The 20,413-nt window shown below is 46.4% G+C and overlaps 1 protein-coding gene and 1 pseudogene across 1 annotated transcript in view; one reads left to right on the top strand and one right to left on the bottom strand.

Annotated features, from left to right (window-relative positions):
• The window catches only part of GPR39 (G protein-coupled receptor 39), a 263,110-nt gene that overhangs the window by 135,326 nt on the left and 107,371 nt on the right, over positions 1 to 20,413 (top strand). The gene's annotated exons all lie outside the window — the stretch shown is intronic.
• Positions 11,846 to 13,801, bottom strand: LOC102985954 (60S acidic ribosomal protein P1-like; annotated as a pseudogene).

Below are 20,413 nucleotides of genomic sequence, written 5' to 3'. Positions count from 1 at the left end.
AGACCAGGCTTAGAGGTTTCAGAGCTGTGATTCTCAAACAGTGATTCTGACAGGCACAGCACCACCATCACCTGGGAACTTTCGAGAAACGCAGGTTGCTGCCCCTTGCACTTCCCCGCGGAGCACTGAGTAGAGTTCCCTGTGCTACGCAGTAGATTCTCATGTTACCTATTTTATACATAGTATCAATAGTGTATATATGTCAATGCCAGTCTCCCAGTTCCGTCCCACCCCCCACCCCCCTTTTCCCCTTGGTATCTCTTCGTTTGTTCTTTATGTCTGCGTCTCCTCCAGGCGCTTCTGATGGCCTGCTCCACTTTGAGCACTGCCGCTGTAGAGAACACTGCCATCTTTGTAAGGGTAGCTGGGCTCTGGCCAGAACACCTGTGAAGAAGGGTGCCGAGAGGGGCTTAGGTTTCCCTGGTAACTATCCAGCTCAAGCTGCTCTTATCCTTATCAATCCATCCCTCCTGGAATGAGGCTTTCCATGATGTGTTAATCCTGGGTCACCCTCCTACCTGTCCCTGTTAGATTCTCATGGGTAAGCTCAGGACACTGGTGCCCACCTTCTAGCCCAGCAGTGGGGCACTGCTCTGCAGAGTGAGGGCCCCTCCCCTCATCTGGCTGCCTCTGACTTCCATCTGCCAGGAGTTGGGCGAGCTCCATCCTGCATTTTGTTGTTGGCTGGCTCCTCTCGGTGGGTGTGTCTCTCATTTCCTCTGTTGGATGAAGCTTGTGGGTAGCTGCTGTGGCTGGTCTCCCGGTCTGCACACTCCCCTTGCTCTAGTCTGGTGCTGCAGGACGCCGCTGTCAGAATCTTCGTCCCAAGGTACAGCTTTGACTGGGTCATGCTCCCAAGCAAAATGGTCCCTTCACCAGGCCACCCACATAATAAATCCCAAGTCTTTATCCTGGAACCCAAGAGCCTCCAAAATCTAGTGCCACGGATTGGATTTCTTTTAAAATAAAATTTAAAGCTACAGAAAGCACAGAAAATGGTGTCGTGTGTACTCAAAAGTGACACCTGGTAATATATCACGTTTTTAAATCTTTTCTTTTTTTTTTTAGTGAAGAAATCATTTACAGATAAAGTCTCCTTTCCCCTCATTCCTTCAGACCACCTTTAGGGCATTTGCTTCTGAAAGTCACCTTCATACAGCCTACGCTTGAGCCTAACTGGACCCCTGGGAATTCACAGTAGAAGCTGGTGCTCCCCTGCCTCCCTACATTTGTCCACGGGGGACCCTGGCCGGAACGCCCAGCCCTGCCATCCTCCTGTCAGCTGTCCCGTCCTGTGCTTGCTCAAACCCTCCCTGCCCTTCAAGCACCAGTCGAACGCCACCCCTCCTGTGCAGTCCCCGGATCTCCCCCACATCCCTCGCACCCCCCCCCCCGCTTGCCCCCTTCTCACCCTCAGCTGGAGCTAACTTCTAAATCCCTGTGTTTAGAGCACAGGATGAATTCAGAGCACAGGCTTGAGGGCTCAGCTTGGCCACCAACTAAATGTGGCATCTTTGACAGACTCAGCGTCCTCGTCTGTAAAGTGGGGATTCAGTGTAAAGTGTTCATTCATTGTCTGACGGGCAGCCAGATGGGGAGGGCTGATGGCAGGTTGATGGGGGAGGGGGGGTGCTCCCCTGGAGCCTCTGAGACAACCCCTCCAAGAAAGCAGACATCTAACCTCTCACAGCACCTGGCTTGGAAAAGATCTCTTCAGTGATATCTTGACACATGGCTTTGGTAGAAAACCCGAGCAAATATGAACCAAACAGGTCCATGATTCCAGACCCCAGAAGTTCTGGAAACTGGAATTTACCATAACTTTTTTGGCAGTAAAACCTGGACTAACCTGATAGGCGGCTATTTATGGCATTTATCAAACTGCAAAAATTCATGCCTTTCGCTGGAGAAATGTGTGTGTGTGTGTGTGTGTGTGTGTGTGTGTGTGTGTATGTGTGTGATTACAGGATTCTTTCCCGGAATCTGCAGGGGATGTTTTGTAGCACACAGGAGATGTACTGTATCACTTTTCTAAAATCTGGGCAATTCTGAATTCCTAACCACATTTGCCTCCCAGCGTTTTAGCCAAGATTTGTGGACCAGTAGAGACCCCAGCGGGAGGGATCCTCCCCCCCGTCCACCCTGCCCCCAGCAAGTTCCTAGTCCTATAGGCTCCCAGGAAAATGGTTTTCTTCCACGTGAGAATCTTCGAAGTGCACACAGGGTCCAGCCCAACCTGCAGCTGAAGCCCAGAGGGATCCTTTACTCATTGCAGAAATGTATTTTTTTTTGGTGTTAGAAACACAGCATAGACTCAAAAGAAAGGGGGCTCACGCTGTCTGCAAGATGCTCTGGGCCTTATCGGAGGGCTGTACCAGCCCCCAGGGGTCAATACCCCAGGCTGCTCCCCCCACTCAATACCCACACACTCTGGGTTTCCGCCCCAGCCTCCCCATAGTGTGGTGTGTAGGGAGAACGTCCCGTTTTCTCTGAGTCCTACTAGGTCCTCATGTCCTGAACTAATAGTGCTCAGGTATGAATGGGTGGTATAGGATCTGGGTTTTCTCTCTCTAGACGCCATTTACACTTTAGCAAGGGTGCTTTGTGCTTTAAACCCAGAGGGTTGACTTCAAATAACGTGCTATTTGGGGGCAGAGGAGTTGTTCTGATTACTTAGTGCTGTTTAATAAACTTGCCCCAAACCCAAGTAGCAGCTTGAGGCAGCCGTTTTATTTTGCTCACAATTTTGTGGGTCAGGAATTTGGGGGGTGCTTGGCTAGGTGGTTCCTCGCTGATCCACGTGAACTTAGCTGGACTGGCTGGAGCATCTACTTCCATTTTATTCTGTCATCAAAGCGGTCACTGGGCCTGCTCAGATTCACGGGGGGAGGAAGGGAGACCCCCCTTCTTATGGGGTGTGGCAGGAGCGTGTGGTGGTGAGCGTGTGGGACGGGAGACCCCGGACCGCTTTCGGAAAACGATCGTCGGCACAGGAGGCTTCCAGGCAGATCAGGTGCCCAAGTGGAGGAATCTGTAATTCCAGTCCAAAGAGTTATGTTGGAGGAAACTTGGGGTGCAGAAAAGCCCAAAGAAGATTCTTTCTCTGTACATATATTTGGGCAGAGAAAAAGGAAGTGTTGTTAGAAAGACCAAGACATTCCATGTCCCTACGCCTCACCTACATCCTCTCCACACCCATCCCTCACACTTCTGGTACCACCCCCCCCACCCTTCTTCCTTGCACCCCCATTCTCAAGGTGGTGCAAATTCCTTTAACGTGCAGAAATCTTTTACTTCCACGGTAAAATAAGAAAGTTAGAATTTAGTATTAAGGCCTGCTAAAGCTGATAGCGGGGGCTGCCAGAGAGTTCGTTGTGAGAACAGGAAGGCAGCGTGAGCCCCAAGGCCCTGGAGAATTAAGAAAGGGGAGGAGGGGGGTCAGGACGGAGAAGACCCGCCGTCCGCATCTCACAGGGGCAGGGACAGCGTCTCCTCCTTCCCGCACGGTCCTCAGCCGGCTCCTGCGGAAGACCCCCCCCCGTCTGCCATGTGGGGAGAAACCCTCCAAGGAGCGTTTTGATTTCGGCGTGTTGTGTCGAAACAGCCCTGGTCTGGCCGCCCGTCCCTGCAGGTGCGCTATTGAAGGCAGTCTCGCGGCCACAGCTGTGAACCTGCGAAACGCCCGCTGAGAGCTGCCCGTTTCCTGGCCGACCGGTAAGCATGGGGTGTGAAATTGAGATTGAGTTGAGGCTGGATCCTTTCCTCCCGGTGAGCTGCCTTTGAAAAGAAAAGAATCCCTATAAAACCAGGGGCTCACTTCAGCCGGCAGTGCTCCCACGCGGGTAGCCAGCGCCCAGGGCGCCCTGTGATTATCTGCTTGGTGGCATCTCTGGGGTGACCATCCTGCCCTGGCTGCCCTGCCTCTCAGCCTCTCCTGGACACCCCTTTCCCTCTGTGGACTGGGGTCAACTCAGGAAACATGGGCTTCTTCTTTAAGGAACCTGTGCCAGACTTGGGAGAATAGACCTTTTGGAGAATTTAAATCATATTCCTTATTTATAGGGCAGAAAAAACACATTTTGGATATTCCATGGTTTTCTCTTATCCACACCACTGTCTCCTGCATCAGTGACAGCATTCAACGTCACTGAAAAGCTAAGGAAAAGGATGCAGTTGAGCCGGTTGTGTGGAGTGAAAGCCCAGGGGGAGGTGAAGGAGCAGGTGTGTGCGGTAACCCCTGAAGAAGACTGGGCAGGGGTGGGCAGGGTGGTTTGGGGCGGCGTGTCGGCAGAGGGCTTGGACTTCTACTCTCGTTGATCGCACAGCCATCTGTGAAGGAGGCACAGCGACTGGACAGGGTTTTTGTTTTTGTTTGTTTTCCTGTCCCCTGGGCTTTGGTGTCTTTATCAGCAAAGCAGAGGCGCGAGGAATATCTTCCTTACGGGGCAGGTTGGGAGATTCAGTGTGACAACACGTGCAAAGCACCAAGAGCAATGCCTGGAACAAAGGAAGTCATAAATGTTCACTGTGACTGCTGCTATTACCCTTGGATAGAAGAAAAGACGGCACAGTGAAATGAATGAGAGAGGGAATGTGGTAGAAAAGAAAATCTGCAGGGCCAGGTGCACACAGGCAATCTTGGGTCCTAATCCCAAATCCATCAGTTGGCTATCAGGTGACCTTGGCAAATTCTTTAACCTTTCTGAGCCTCAGTTTCCCCACCCCCACCCTGTAAAACAAGAAGACGGCAGATTCAGATCAGCAGGTCTGAGATAAGGCCTGGGATCTTGCATTTCTAATAAGGTCCCAGGGGATGCAGATGAGGCTGGTCCAGGACTGCACTCTGCGTGACAAGGGACAGTGACGCTCTGTGATGATACTATAGGCACCAGTACGGAGGGCTCACACAGGGGAGAGGGAATGATCCGTTTTCCTGGTCAGAGTCTTGAGGATTACAGGAAGCTCTCCCAAGAGGCTTCCCAACCATCGAGGCTTCCGAGGATGAATTAGGCTGTCAGCATCAATAATGGGCTCAAGAACAGTTGATCAGACTTTTTACATTTTTTCCCCCATCAGCATTAACAAGTCACAGCCACGAGTCAGTTTTGGTTGGAAGTAGGTGCGTGGAGAAAGATGCAAGACGTTGGTAGCCAGTTCTCGAACTTGAGTGAGCATCAAGAATCTCCCAGAGGGGGCTTCCCTGGTGGCGCAGTGGTTGCGCGTCCGCCTGCCGATGCAGGGGAACCGGGTTCGCGCCCCGGTCCGGGAGGATCCCGCGTGCCGCGGGCCCGTGAGCCATGGCCGCTGAGCCGGCGCGTCCCGAGCCTGTGCTCCGCAACGGGACAGGCCGCAGCAGAGGGAGGCCCGCATACCACAAAAAAAAAAAAAAATCTCCCAGAGGGCTTGTGAGATGTAGATTGCTGGGCCCCAACCCAGAGTTTCTAAATCATTAGGCCTGGCCTGGGGCCCAGGAGTTTGCATTTGTGACAAGTTCCCAGTGAATTATGAGAACCACTGCTTTATAGCAAGAGGCCTCCCACCCCAGGGCACACAGGCCAAGGGGTATAACTGGGCGTATGGGGTGGGGCAGAGAAGCCCAGAGGGACCCCAAACACAATGGGAGGGGCTGCTGGAAGGGGTTTTTGTTAAGACTGGGCCTGAGACTTGAGGCTTGGCCAGCACGGTTGACGTGGACGAGACGCTGAGAACCGACCACTGTGCTCACTAAGGGCGGCAGATAGCTTATCAACCCTTGGATCCCTACCACCCAGTACCACGAAGATGCAGTCATCCCAACTGAAATTACTTTTCTTCCTTCCCTCCACTCTTTCCAAAGCATGCCGCCTTCCAGGAGCCTGGCTAGAAAAATGAAGACCCAGACCAGTCCCCGGCAGGCCTCAGTGGACATTAGCATGTTGGTCTGTTGGCAGCTCAGGGGGCTCTGGAGCTCGGGCAGAACCTCCATCTTTAGAGGTATTGGAGATGGGTTGGTTGCCAGGGATGCAGCAGCCTCTCCACTAAGAGGGAGGCATCCTATATAACTATCAAACGAAGGGAGGGAGGGGAGGGGCTGGCTGACATTTTGGCTGACCCTGGATCCTCTGAGAAGAAGAACTGCTAGGGCTTGAATTAATTTTAATTCAGTGGAATATTTTCATAAAGCGGTCCTTGGAGCAGCAAGACGGTGTGTTTCAGATTTTCCACTGCTTCCGGTGAGCCACACTGATGGAGGGTCACTGGGGTCACAGTAGGAGGACTCACTAATTGCATCGTAAGGGACGTTTGCCCATTAGCTCAGATGGATTGTCTCGTAACAGAGTCCTTCCGGAGAGTGCTATTGCAGGTGAGGGATGGGAGGAAGGGAATTGAAAAGTAATTGAAATTTGCAAATGGCATTTCCTTGGGCCCTGGACAAAATGAGTTCCGTATGTCCAGCAGGGGGCAGCAACGCACAAACAGTGATTCTGGTGTGTGTACCAGGAGCTGGGTGTTGTCTCTGAAATAGCTAAGCAGTGAGGATGACGGGGGCTGTTTATAGATAATTTCCAGAGTTGGCAAAGCTAGGCCTGTCACGCCCACCCTTTCCCCCACAAGCAAACCTTTGATTTTTCTCAGTACACTGAGAAGTCAATAAATGTTTAGGTCTGCTGGGTTTTAATCCTGCAAGTTTTCTTTTCATCTTTTGGCTGCTCTGTGTAATTTAGAATTTCTGCAGCCTGACTGGAAATTATAAGTAAACTGGGATTAAGAAATCGGCTTTATTAATACAATAGTTCAGTTAATAGACATTTAAAAATGTCTATTTCAACTCTTCTCGGGGTTGAAATTTTATTAGAACTATAATCGCGATGACACCCGTACACCAAGTTGGGAAACTTACTTGTCGATATTTGTTTTAAAGTTGAGGAAATGAGACTGACAAAATGCAAGAAAACAAATCTCAAGGAATAGTCAGTTTTTCCCAATTTAGGGATATTAGTTTGTCTATTCCTAAAACTAGGACTCAGCCTGTATTATATTTTCTCAGCAATTTGTCAGGTTTGCTCATAAATGACTTTAATTGTAGATGGCTTTGCCTGTTTTGCTAGGCTGGAAAATTCTGCAGCCCAGCATACTTCTCCTTTGGGAAGCTTCTCACATCTTGCACAGTATTTCTCTCCACCACCCTCTGCTGTTACCACTCCCCACAAGGTTAATTTAATCCTGTTGTTCTTAAATGAAACACCCTAAATCATCCTCCTCCCCTTCCCTGTCTTTCTTCTCTCTGTTTAAACCCTTCCAGGATGTAATAGTCTGGAAAATATTTCAATCATCATGTCTCCTTTTCAGCCGGCCAATTCTCTTCGGCATGTTCTCTGTGGCTTGTACTGAAGTGCAGTTTTTCACAGTGTTGTTTTTAGTTTAAATAACATGCAGTGTACAATTGCTAAAGGTCTTCTAGAACATTCCACATGGGGTCTTGCCATTAAATAATATTCTGATGGAACACGTACCTATCTTTCCATAGGAAGAAATGTTATTGGATCCCAGCCCTAATTGGCTGTAAATTTAGTTAAAGGTCTGTCTGCCTTGGGAGTTAGACCATCTTCTCTGAGCTCAGAATAGTGCCCTGGATTAGATGTTTAATGGATAGACTTAGCAAATAAATATGTGTTTGTAAGTGTGTTGTTTAGAAAATAGTCAAGTGAAAGGCATTTAATTCTGCTAGGCCAGCAAATGTAAGTTTTCTGTCGTCTTACACTGTCTTGCTACTTGTCAGCTCCTCAATTTAGCAGCTGTGTGACCTTGCATATATTACTCAACCTTGCTGAGTCTCAGTTTCCTCAGTTGCAAAACAGAGAGTGTGAGGACCAAATAGAGGTATGCAGCGTTTAGCAGAACATAGAGTCAGTCCCCAAGGCATAGCAGTGACTTTTGGATTTTGTTGCTATTGCCGTTGCTACTACTATCATTATGCAGCCTAATTCCCATGCCTACGTGTCTTTCAAAGTCCCCACCTGCCTATACCTTCTCATTTCTCAACACACGTTACTCAGGGAAGCCTTCTCTGAACTCCCAGACTAGGGTGCTATGTCTTGGCTATTGTGAGTAGTGCTGCTATGAACATAGGGGTGCAAGTATCTTTTTGAATTATAGTTTTATTTGGATATATGTCTGAGAGTGGGATTGCTGAATCATATGGAAACTCTATTTTAGTTTTTTGAGGATCCTCCATGCTGTTTTCTGTAGTGGCTGCGCCAGCTTACATTCCCACCAAAAGTGCAAGAGGGTTCCCTTTTCTCCACACCCTCTCCAGCATTTGTTATTTGTAGACTTTTTAATGATGCCTATTCTGACCGGTGTGAGGTGGTACCTCATTGTAGTTTTGACTTGCATTTCTCTAGTAATTGGCAATGTTGAGCATCTTTTCATGTATCTATTGGCCATCTGTATGTCCTCTTCAGAGAAATGTCTGTTTAGGTCTTCTGCCCAGGTTTTGATTCAGTTGTTTGTTTTTTTGTTGTTGAGTTGTATGAGCCGTTTGTATATTTTGGAAATTAAGCCCTTGTCGGTCGTATCATTTACAAATATTTTCTCCAAGTCTGTAGGTTGTCTTTTCATTTTGTTTATGGTTTCCTTTGCTGTACAAAAGCTTGTTAAGTTTGATTAGGTCCCATTTGTTTATTTTTGCTTTAATTTCTATTGCCTTGGGAGACTGACATAAGAAAACATTGGTACAAGTTTTGTCAGAGAATGTTTTACCTATTTTGTCTTCTAGGATTTTTATGGTGTCATGTCTTACATTTAAGTCTTTAAGCCATTTTGAGTTTATTTTTGTGTGTGGTGTGAGGGTGTGTACTAACTTCATTGATTTACATGCAGCTGCCCAACTTTCCCAGCACCATTTGCTGGAGAGACTGTCTTTTTTCCATTGTATATTCTTGCTTCCTTTGTTGAAGGTTAATTGACTGTGTGTGTAGGTTTATTTCTGGGCTCTCTATTCTGTTCCATTGATCCATATGTCTGTTTTTGTGCCATTACCATGCTGTTTTGTTTTTTTAAAGTGTTTATTTATTTTTAACATCTTTATTGGAGTATAATTGCTTTACAAGGGTGTGTTAGTTTCTGCTTTACAACAAAGGGAATCAGCTATACATATACGTATATCCCCCTATCTCCTCCCTCTTGCCATCTCCCTCCCATCCTCCCTATTCTATCCCTCTAGGTGGTCACAAAGCACCGAGATGATCTCCGCCTACCATGCTGTTTTGATTACTGTAGCTTTGTGCTGTCAGACAGTGCGATCTTTGATTCAGGACAAGGTCTTCATCTTTGGTGCCCAGAGCATGTCACATCTGGAGCCTGTACAGGGTAGTCATTCAATGGAGGTTTGCTCTGTTCATTAAGACTGTGTGTCTACCAGGCTTTGCCCTCCCATGCATAGAAGGAGGTTTCCTTAAGAGTCCCATTGTCTATGTTACTATTTAACATAACTGAAAAGCAACAAGACCAAATCCCCACCTGGAGGTTTCATCATCTCACTATAACTGTGGACAGTTTCCTCAATTAAGAGCTTCACAGTGACTTTCTAAGGTACTTGCCCTGAGGATCTCATTAACAAATGGTCCAGAACATGACTTCTTTTTAGTTAATTCACATTGATGCCAAGAGATCAGGTTGTGTCTTTTTGTGATGCTCACAAACAACCTGTTTAACAGTCCGTTTTACATTTTTAAGGAGGACTTAGGTCAAGATGAACTGCCTAAGTTTCTGGAAATCAGCCTTTCCCCTATTTCTGGAACTGGAGTATTTGCTCAACTCCTGTCTCCTGGCTTCTCCAAGAGCCCGGGGGAGCTACTAAGAGATTCTCTGAAGTTTTTCTGGAATATTCCTCCACATCCCAAATGTAATTTTGCTGATCCGACACCCTATCTCATTGCCATAGATTGATGGTTTCCTTCTATCTCCTGGCTTGATGAGGACTTCAGTTGTCTTCTGGGACACTAGCTTTACACTGTCCAATTTGCAGACTCATTGCCAGGAGAAATAAAAGCCCAGTTGGAATTTTAACACTCTGTTTTGTGTTACCTATTAATTTTGTCACACTTCGTCCAATCAGTGAGTCTCGCCCTTTGTTCTCTTTGCTCCAGATATCATTTAAAAACCTTCTTCTGTTGTCTTCTTTATCACTCGTAAACCTCTGTGAATTGGGGGTCTTTCTCTGGATGCGACGATTCCTACACGACCTGCACATATTTAAAAAATTCGTCCCGACTTGCGTGTCTCTCTTTCCATCCTTTGCCCTTGCCTTTTAACCTCCCGAGCTGAACAGAGAGGCCCCTGCGGAGCATTGTTGCTTCCTTTAGAGGTTGCCCCTCTCCCGCCTTTTCTTCCTTCCTGACTCGGAGTGGTCGTGTGATCAGAATTACATTTCATAAGCAGGAAATTCTAATTGCTGCACAGTGGCAGCTGGAACAACTTATCCATACCATCCTCCTGGTCCTCCAGAAGCAGCTGCTAAGAGGGTGATGATTGTGTAAGCAAGCATGGTATCAATCTGCTCTCCAGGTGGGCTTGTGTAGGGAACAGAACAAATGAGGACGATCGTGTTTCCCTGGAAGGAGAAATAAAGAAGGTGGTGTTCAGCAGCAGAGAGGCGGAGGAGGGGAGGCTGCGGCAGGTGCGCACCAGGCTCGTGCTCTGAGCGTCAGCCCCTCCCCGTGGACATCGATGGCAGGTGGTGTCCCCACTGGGCTTCCCTGCCAGCCTATACGTGAGGGCTGCTTGCAGATGCCGGCAGTGGCCCATCACTGCCCCCAGCGAGTGGAGTCAGGGAGGTCATTCAGGCCTCTGTTACTAGAGTCTCACCCATGCCTCTTGCCCAGTGGGGCTGTCAGAAGCATGTGGATTTGAATTCTGTTGCTGCAGTGATGCCCTGAGGTCTCCAAACTTCACTTAGAAGTGAAATGCCTCCTTCTTTCCCTCTTTTTCTCCATTCTTGATTCTATATGTTCTATATGTTCTATTTTCGGCTCCCATAAGGCCAGATGCTTCTCTGGGCTTAGGTTATAGCTAGGATGAAGGTTGCCCAGAGTGTGCAAACCTGCCTGGTCCCAAGACTCACGGCTGCCAATCTAAGAACCCTCTTCCTGTTTCCCATTTCAGACTCTTTTCGTCTCTCCCTTGGTTCCTAACACTGTCTTCCAAATCAAGATCTCTAGTTTCAGTGGAGGGGTGTTTCTTCATTCCTGTATCAGGATCCACATCCATGGATGCATATTTTTTTTTTTTTTTTTTTGCAGTACGCGGGCCTCTCACTGCTGTGGCCTCTCCCGTGGCGGAGCACAGGCTCCGGACGCGCAAGCTCAGCGGCCATGGCTCACGGGCCCAGCCGCTTGGCGGCACGTGGGATCTTCCCAGACCGGGGCACGAACCCGTGTCCCCTGCATCGGCAGGCGGGCTCTCAACCACTGCGCCACCAGGGAAGCCCAGATGCATGTTTTTGTATCATTTCTTCTTCATTGAACCTAAAATATGTAAGGAGGCAAGGTGAAAATAAGTATCAAAAAATGATAGAAAATCCCCATTTTTCAATCCCTGGTGAAGTAATTGGTTCATGCAATGATCATCAGTGGATGAAAGCATGAGTTAGAGGTTGATGAGGATGTTTACATGGGAGGGGTCAGGCTGTCACATCCCGAACTCACTCATTAATGATAGCGCCACTGAGAGAGGAACTGCCAGTCAGCGTGGACCCCTAAACTACAAACCACGCGATACCACCACGCGATACCACCTAAGGAATTTTTTTTTTTTCCAGCAAAGACCTCAGCTTTTCATTCAACATGTTACCAGAGAGGTTTAGTCAAAAAAGACCAAAGCCCATGTCATCATCACACTCTTCAGATTCTTCTTTGTTTGCTTCTACTTTCTTCTCCTCCGCTGGGGCAGCCGTGGTAGAAAGGTCAGGACCTCCTGCTGGGGCAGCATCAGCTGCTGGGGCAGCTCCACCTGCCCCCGTGTTGCAGATGAGGCCCCCGACGTTGACATTGGCCAAAGCCTTTGCAAATAGCCTGGCCGGAAAGGTTCAACGTTTGCACCGGCTGCTTTAATGAGGGCATTGATTTTATCCTCCGTGACCGTCACCTCATCGTCGTGCAGGGTGAGGGCCGAGTAGATGCAGGCCAGCTCCGAGATGGAGGCGGGTGGGTGCTAAGCAGGGGCTGCTGGGCACGGTGCTAGTCGCTGGACGAAGTGAGGGCCTCACCCCACCGCGGCCTTAGCACCTTAGCTGCAGCTGGGGCAAGGGACAGGAATATTCTTGACAAAATAAAGTTGAACCTGAAATTTAGTCAAGCTGCATTTACTGGAAATACAGGGAACAGAGGAACAAATAAGATGACACCACGAAGAGGCAAGCTGAGAAATTCAGAATGTAAGGCATTCTACACGTCACCGCAACAGTAAAGGCACGTAAGACCTCAGAGACATAACCACCAAATGTAATCGAATATAGTGCGGGTCCTTGTCTGGAGGCTGATTTCAGCACACTGACTGTGAACCAGCCAAGTGATGACATTGACCAGCAAGGAATTATTGCTAAGTTGGTTAGACATGTTCATTTTGAATCAGGGTCATGAGTATATGGGGGTTTGTGACGCTATCCCCTCTATTTTTCCATATGTTTGAAAATGTCTATAGTAGAAAGTATTTTTACAAGTTAAAAAATAAAGCAAGTTGGTCAGTTTACTTCCTAAGGGGGTGGGCGGGGGGGGGATTGTCTAATGTTAAATGACCCAAATGAGTTATCCTGCTTGATTTATATCCCTGTCTTTAATAAATTAGAATTCTGGTTTCTAAGTTTAAAAGAGAAGGAAGGTGGAAATTGTTTGTATTAGTAGAGTGGTTGGAGTTTTACAGTGAACGTATATTTAACATGTACCCTTGGTTTCATGATGGAATTAGAGGCCATACTGCTTCTTCCAGACAGACGCCACGTGGTAGAAATAGAGCATCTGAAGACTGGAAGGAGCCCAAGCCTCCATTTAGCTGCCTTCCTTCTGAGCTGGACCACTGTAAACCATCCAGGTTAGGGCTAGGGTTAGGGTCTTTCTTTCAAAGTCCTTCAGAGAGGGGGAGACATTACCTCCCCGGAATCTGAACATTAACAGCACTCACCATCAGGAAGTCTTCCTGAGATTCCAGGTACTCAGAGAAACCCTCTCTGTCTTACCCTGTTAACACTGAAGAGGAGGGGGGCCCCCTGTCTGAGAGTGCATCACATCCCAGAAGGACTGGCATTAACCACCAGGCCCTCGGCTTCCCCTTCTCCTTTTTTCCGTATTTACCAGCCCTTGATCATTTGGAAGCTTTTTATCTGGGGTCCCCCGTTTTCCTCGTTCCTGTGGGAGAGATCCCCGGCTCTAAAGGGCTACCAGCATCAAGGACAAGGTGCGAGTTCCCTGATGGGCTCCCACCAGCCCCACGCCTCCTGGCCCGTCTCTGTACGCGCCCTTTCTTGACTCCAAGCCTCTTTGCAGCCCTTCTGGAAAGCCCCACAGTACTCCTCCAGCTCTCTGTTCATTTGGAAACTGCCAGGCCGCTGTGAGGCCTTGGTTGTTTAGATCCCATATTTCCAGCTTCCACAGTGTTGTAAAACAATCCAAACACAGAGTTTTTATAAACACAAATCCCTTTGGCTGTAAGAAGATGCCTCTGGGCTCCTTCACCAAGCACCTGGTTTGAGAAGGTTCGAGGTGGGCCCCAGGTGTGGCGTCACATAGCCTGGCGGGAGCAGGGCCGCCTGTTTGGCCGGTGGCATCTGCAGAATGCCAGCTTTCCCCACACAAGCCGAGGCTGTTGAGGAAGTGAGAGCAGGTAGGAAAGTGGAGAGAACAGAGAGAAAAGAGGGGCAAGGGTGGGGAAGTGCGGTTAGAAAAATCAGCAGCCGTCCCTCTTTGAGCACCCCCGCCGGCCTGTCCTATCCAAACTCACCACATGTGGGCTTCTGTTAGGGGGAGAGCGGCCCTGAATCTCGCCTCCCCCTCTGCATTCAGTTAAGTACCCTCCTCAGGGCTTACGGTGCCATGCACATACTTCTACGCTGCCTTAGAACCCTATACAGTGTTCACTGCACGTATCTGTAGACGCTTGACCGTAGGCTCCTGAGATCAGGAGGTACCCTTTTGCTTTCTGATTCCCCAGCCCTCAAACTATACCTGTCACAATGCCTGCAACTCTGCACTGGGGTTTTGCCAGGCCTTGTGCGTGTGAACGGGTCTGTGTGAGTTGGTGAGGGAGATACAAAGACATCAGGGTATCCTCCTGAAAGCCCACCAAATTATTCAGCCTGGTTGCCTCGTTCAGAATTCACCACACAGCACAAAACAAGCTAAATCATGGAAAAATAACACTGTAGCTTGGACAGTAATGAATATGCAAGCAGCCTAACAGGGTGAAGTACTGAGAGAGCCATCTGTTGTAGAGAGTTTAGTCTTACCTTAGTGAAAGATCAGGGGCAAAAGCACAAAAAGATTCTGCTAATTTTGAAGAAAAGAAAATGGATAACTAGCTAACATGCAATGGGTGAAGACAGGGAAAAGTTCAACCAGTTCATCCATGGTCCAGCCATTTTGGAAGATGGCAGACCTCAGTCTTTGGATACTGACAAACAGCACTGTACCACGGGAGGCACCTTCCTTCTGGAGGAAAAACATTTGGACTCTGTGTTGCATCTGTGGTTTGCATGGTATGAACTGCCTCCACCTTTGTTCCAAAGTGCTTTGAAAAGACTGGATGTATTTATGACAAATGCAGGTGCATTTGTCCTTTCAGACTGATGCAAGGCATTAGAAGGTCAGCTATTGCAGCTGGAAAGCAACCAGCAAATGAGGGAGGCCACAGAAGAAGTTTGTGACTTTTTAAAGATAATTTACTTCCGTTCACAATTGACACAGAATATCAAATCTGAAGGGGATCCCAGGTTTACCCAGTTTAACTTCTTCATTGTATAGATGAAAAACGAGGAGAAGAGTAGTGACTTGCTTAAGATAGCATTAGTAGTACTTAGAGCTTCAGTTGATGGTTTCTGATTAATGCAGTGATCGTTCCATTATTATAGCAAGCTGCATTTCCATCCAGAATATTTTTATAATGCTGATTAAGCTGGATTGTTTTGGTGAACTTTTCCAGCATTTATCCTAGATTTAATCAAGTGTAATTTTAGGAAGGTGGCTTTATTGAAGCATTAAATGACCTAGTGTAGCAGTTTCCTCTATTTCATGTAGAGGAAGAGCACTGACTGCATGTTCTGTTATTATAAGTTTGGTGGTTGTAATATATTGCCATCAGTATTATTTAGGAATGCTTTTGGCTGCATGAAACAAAAAACCTAACCACAATTGCTTGAATGAATATAGGTTCATTTTTTCTGACATAACATGAAGTCTGGATGTAGGAAGCTTTGGCTTTGATTCAGCAGCTCAATGATATCAGGAATTACATATAGTAGTGTGTATATATCAATCCCAGTCTCCCAACTCTGAGTTTTGTACCTTTGGGATTTTATACAATGAACCTGTGTTGCCTTAAAATACTATGTTACACAAGCTGACACCAAAGACCTTTCAGAAGCCAGTGAGAGTTCCTTGAAGGCCACATGCTTGGGCTCTGAGTCAGATAGTTCACGGCTCTGTCATTTATTAGTTAGGTGACCCCACTAATCTGCTCCAAGCTGCAGTTTTCTCATTAGGAAGATGTGACAATCATGAGTTTGTGGTGAAGAATGAATGAGGGGATTTACAAAGACTTCTAGAAACCAGAAAATGGTCTTGTCTCTTAGCCTCCTAGCATGCTGAAGGCAGTCACTGACATGTAGCCCTGGGTCCGCAGTTGTCTGCACTGACAGCTGAATGACATCTTTTGTGCCCTGTATAACTGGTTCACAACAACCCCTTACCTCATCAACAGCAATTACTTGGTATTCACTCTGCTGAAAAAGCTGAGGAAGAATACAGTATATTAAGAAAGGGGACAGATTAAAATGCTGTCCTGGGGTTTAAAGGGGCCTGGAAAACTTGACTTTGCAGCATAAGTCGTTTTTCAGAGGATTTGCATGTGCATTTTCTCCCTCTAGACTTGTGATATCTTAATAATGAGTTTAAAAACCCAATTATTTTTAGTGGTTATGTATCTCATATCCCACATAAGTAGTGAGCTTCTTTTTGGAAAAGACCTTGCTTCATACAACTTTGTACCATTCAAACCTTCCCCATGTGGCTGCCCTTAAGCACTTTTAGTACAGTGTGTATTGGTTATCTAGTGCTGTGTAACAAATTACCCCCAAAACTTAGTGCTGTGCCTCTCACAGTTTCTGTGGGTCAGGAATTCAGGAGGGGCTGCTTGGTTGGGTGGTTTTGGCCCAGGTGTCATGTGAGATTGCAGTCCTGTGTCAGCTGGGACTACGGTCATCTGAAAACTTGGCTGGGGCTGGATGGTCCACTTCTGGGGGAATCACTCACATGGCTGGCATTGGTGCTGGCTCTCGGTATCCCAGTTCTATACTTATGGGCTTCTGTCCTCAGAGCATGGTGGCTGGGTCCCCCCAGAGCAAGTAACCAAGAGAACACTATGAAAGCTACACCTTTAATGACCTAGTTTCTGAAGTCACACATGAGAATTTCTGAGCACTCTGCTGGTCACACACAGACCCCTGATGATTCACTATGGGAGGGGACAGAATAAGTGCATGAACACCGGGAGGTACCCTGGAGGCCATCTTGAAGGCTGACTGCAACACAGATGTTATATAGAGCGTATAGTACCTGATAATTTATTACATGGTGTGAGCATGTACATTGTGCATACAATGTATAAATGTTAAAAGCCAAAGATTGGTTTTACTATTGGGGGAGAGGGTACTCTAGTTGGTGTCTCAAACTTGAGTGTGTGTTACAATCACCTGGAGGGCTAATTAAAACACGTTGCTGGGGCATCCCTAAAGTTCCCGATTCAGTAGATCTGGGATGCAGCGGGAGTCCACAGGCCCTGTTCCAGGGCCACACTTTGATCATCGCTCATCTAAGTTGTTTAGAGATGCTAGTGGCTGTTTAAGAAAACCTTCTTCAAAGCAAATACATCCTTGGTCTCTTAGAGCTAAATACCAAATGGTGAAATTCATTATGCGTATCATCTTGAGGCTCACTGAATGATACAGAGTTAATGTAAATGTACAAATCAGAGAGAGGACAGTATATGAACAGCTCTAAGCAGTGGTGAGCGGGCAAACTCTCCACAAAAAAGACACAGCTTTGAGGTGTAACTTGCCAATTTCCATAGTGTAAATGCTCCCACCACGGCTGATTATCACCAGATTGCTGAATGTTTCACAGCTAACTCTCTCTAGTTGGAACACACCAGCTCCAGCACAGCACTGGCTCTAAGCAAGGTCTTTCCGCATCATGTGTGTTTCTGAGAAGGTTGTGGTCCAGGTGGGGCTGGGGATGGCCGGGGCATTCAGGTAGCCAGTCCTTTGTACGCTCACACTGTCAAAACGCCAGGCTTGATGTTCTTCCTACCTAGCGTGAGATTTTTTTGAGGCAGCTAAAGTGACAGGATATAATTGTGCAGACAACTCTGTGTGGCAAAGGTAGATGCCAAATGGGACATTTCAGATTCTCCCCCTTCACATACTGCCCCCAACTTGTACAGTCAATTCTGATGACTCCTCCAGGCCTTCTGTTCTAATCAGGTTCAACTTCACAGAGGCTCCTCCGCGTCAAAGCCCTTTCTGGCCTCCCAAGACTCATTTCCTCGGGGTGGGTGACAGGAACTACTTTAGTGAAATTCATCTTTTGAGCTGCCGGGATTCCTGTTAAGGGTATAATGTCTGAGGGCCTTTAGACATTTGCATAGAAAATTTATTTGGCACTTCACCTTGTAGGGGGCTGGTGACAGCTGTTTACCACTTTGAGCTGTTGCTTAGATCTGAAATTGCTATTTAGCTTGTAAGCTTCTTGAGGGTACAGAATTGTTTTGTGTGTTTGTCACGACATCTACGATGGTGCCTAGGGTAAAACGCACACTTAATAAACATTTCGTGACTTCTAATTTGGAATTCTCTTCGTTGTAGCAAACATTGTCATCCTAACAGAGAGCTTCAGTGGCCCTAATCCCAAAGAGTGAGTCATTTGGGGATTTCAATTACCATGAGAGAGAAGTGGAATGTGATGTTTCGGTAGGAAGTCCTTTTGGGATATCCCATAATGCTTCTCTTTTGTTATATAAAGGACAGAGTCTAAGAAAATAGGATTCATGCCAATTTAGTGCAATTAAAAAAAGGCATAGCTTTCGAGGTGGGCAGACCATGACCCCTGTGGGAGTGCCATCCTGAGTAGCCTTAGTAGCTGTCTTATTCTGGGTGACTTTCTTAGCCTCTCTGAGCCTCAGTTACCTGGTCTGAAAATGAGACTAACAATAGCCACTTGGCAGGTCTTTTGTGAAGATGAAATGAGATATCTAAGAAAAGTGCTAGGATGGAGCCTCGTGGGGAGTGGACACATGTTAATCTCCCCCACTGCCTTACTTGAAGGAATCCACATACCTGCTCCAGATGTACCAAAGGTCCCATGACTCTGAATTGCTCTTTTCTTTTTGAATTTTATTTATTTATTTTTTATACAGCAGGTTCTTATTAGTTATCTATTTTCTACATATTAATGTATACATGTCAATCCCAGTCTCCCAATGCATCCCACCACCACCAGCACCACTTTCCCCCCTTGGTGTCCATACGCTTGTTCTCTACACCTGTGCCTCTATTTCTGCCTTGCAAACCGGTTCATCTGTGCCATTTTTGTAGATTCCACATATATGCGTTAATATACGACATTCGTTTTTCCCTTTCTGACTTACTTCACTCTGTATGACAGTCTCTAGATCCATCCATGTCTCTACAAATGACCCAGTTTCGTTCCTTTTTATGGCTGAGTAATATTCCATTGTATTGATTGGGTTGTTTGTTTTTTTAATATTGAGCTGCATGAGCTGTTTGGAGATTAATCCTTTGTCTGTTGATTTGTTTGCAAATATTTTCTCTCATTCTGAGGGCTGTCTTTTCATCTTGTTTATAGTTTCCTTTACTGTGCAAAAGCTTTAAGTTTAATTAGGTCCCATGTTTCACAGTTTGGAAGAATCAACATTGTGAAAATGACTGGATATTCAGATTCTCCCCCTTCACATACTGCCCCCAACTTGTACAGTCAATTCTGATGACTCCTCCAGGCCTGGGCAACTAATCTATGACAAAGGGGCAAAGGTATACAATGGAGAAAAGACAGTCTCTTCAATAAATGGTCCTGGGAAAACTGGACAGCTACATGTAAAAGAATGAAATTAGAACACTCCCTAACACCATACACAAAAATTTGATTGATTCTTCAATTTGTTGATTCTTCCAATTCAAGAACATGGTATATCTCTCCATCTGTTTGTGTCATCTTTGATTTCTTTCATCAGTGTTTTATAGTTTTCTGAGTACAGGGCTTTTACCTCCTTTGGTAGGTTTATTCCTAGGTATTTCATTCTTTTTGTTGCAATGGGGAATGGGATTGTTTCCTTAATTTCTCTTTCTGATCTTTTGTTAGTGTATAGGAATGCCAGAGATTTCTGTGCATTAATTTTGTACCCTGCAACTTTACCAAAATCACTGATTAGCTCTAGTAGTTTTCTGGTGGCATCTTTAGGATTTTCCATGTATAGTATCGTGTCATCTGCAAACAGTGACAGTTTTACTTCTTCTCTTCCAATTTATATTTTTTAAATTTCTTTTTCTTCTCTGATTGCCATGGCTAGGACTTCCAAAACTGTGTTGAATAATAGTGGCAAGAGTGGACATCCTTGTTTTGTTCCTGATCTTAGAGGAAATGCTTTCAGTTTTTCACCATTGAGAATGATGTTTGTTGTGGGTTTGTCATATATGACCTTTATTATGTTGAGGTAGGTTCCCTCTGTGCCCACTTTTTGGAGAGTGTTTATCATAAATGGGTGTTGAATTTTGTCAAAAGCTTTTTCTGCATCTATTGAGATGATCATACGGTTTTTATCCTTCAGTTTGTTGATATGGTGTATCACATTGATCGATTTGCATATATTGAAGAATCTTTGCATCCCTGGGATAATTACCGCTTGATCATGGTGTATGATCCTTTTAATGTGCTGGTGGATTCTGTTTGCTAGTATTTTGTTGAGGATTTTTGCATCTATATTCATCAGTGATATTGGTCTGTAATTTTCTTTTTTTGTAGTATCTTTGTCTGGTTTTGGTATCAGGGTGATAGTGGCCTCGTAGAATGAGTTTGGGAATGTTCCTTCCTCTGAAGTTTTTTGGAAGGGTTTGAGAAGGATGGGTGTTAACTCATCTCTAAATGTTTGATGG

The sequence above is a fragment of the Physeter macrocephalus genome, chromosome 2 (assembly GCF_002837175.3).
Source record: "Physeter macrocephalus isolate SW-GA chromosome 2, ASM283717v5, whole genome shotgun sequence".
NCBI lineage: Eukaryota > Metazoa > Chordata > Mammalia > Artiodactyla > Physeteridae > Physeter > Physeter macrocephalus.
The sequence above is the reverse complement of the archived record's forward strand: the minus strand, read 5'-3'. Positions and strand labels throughout refer to the sequence as shown.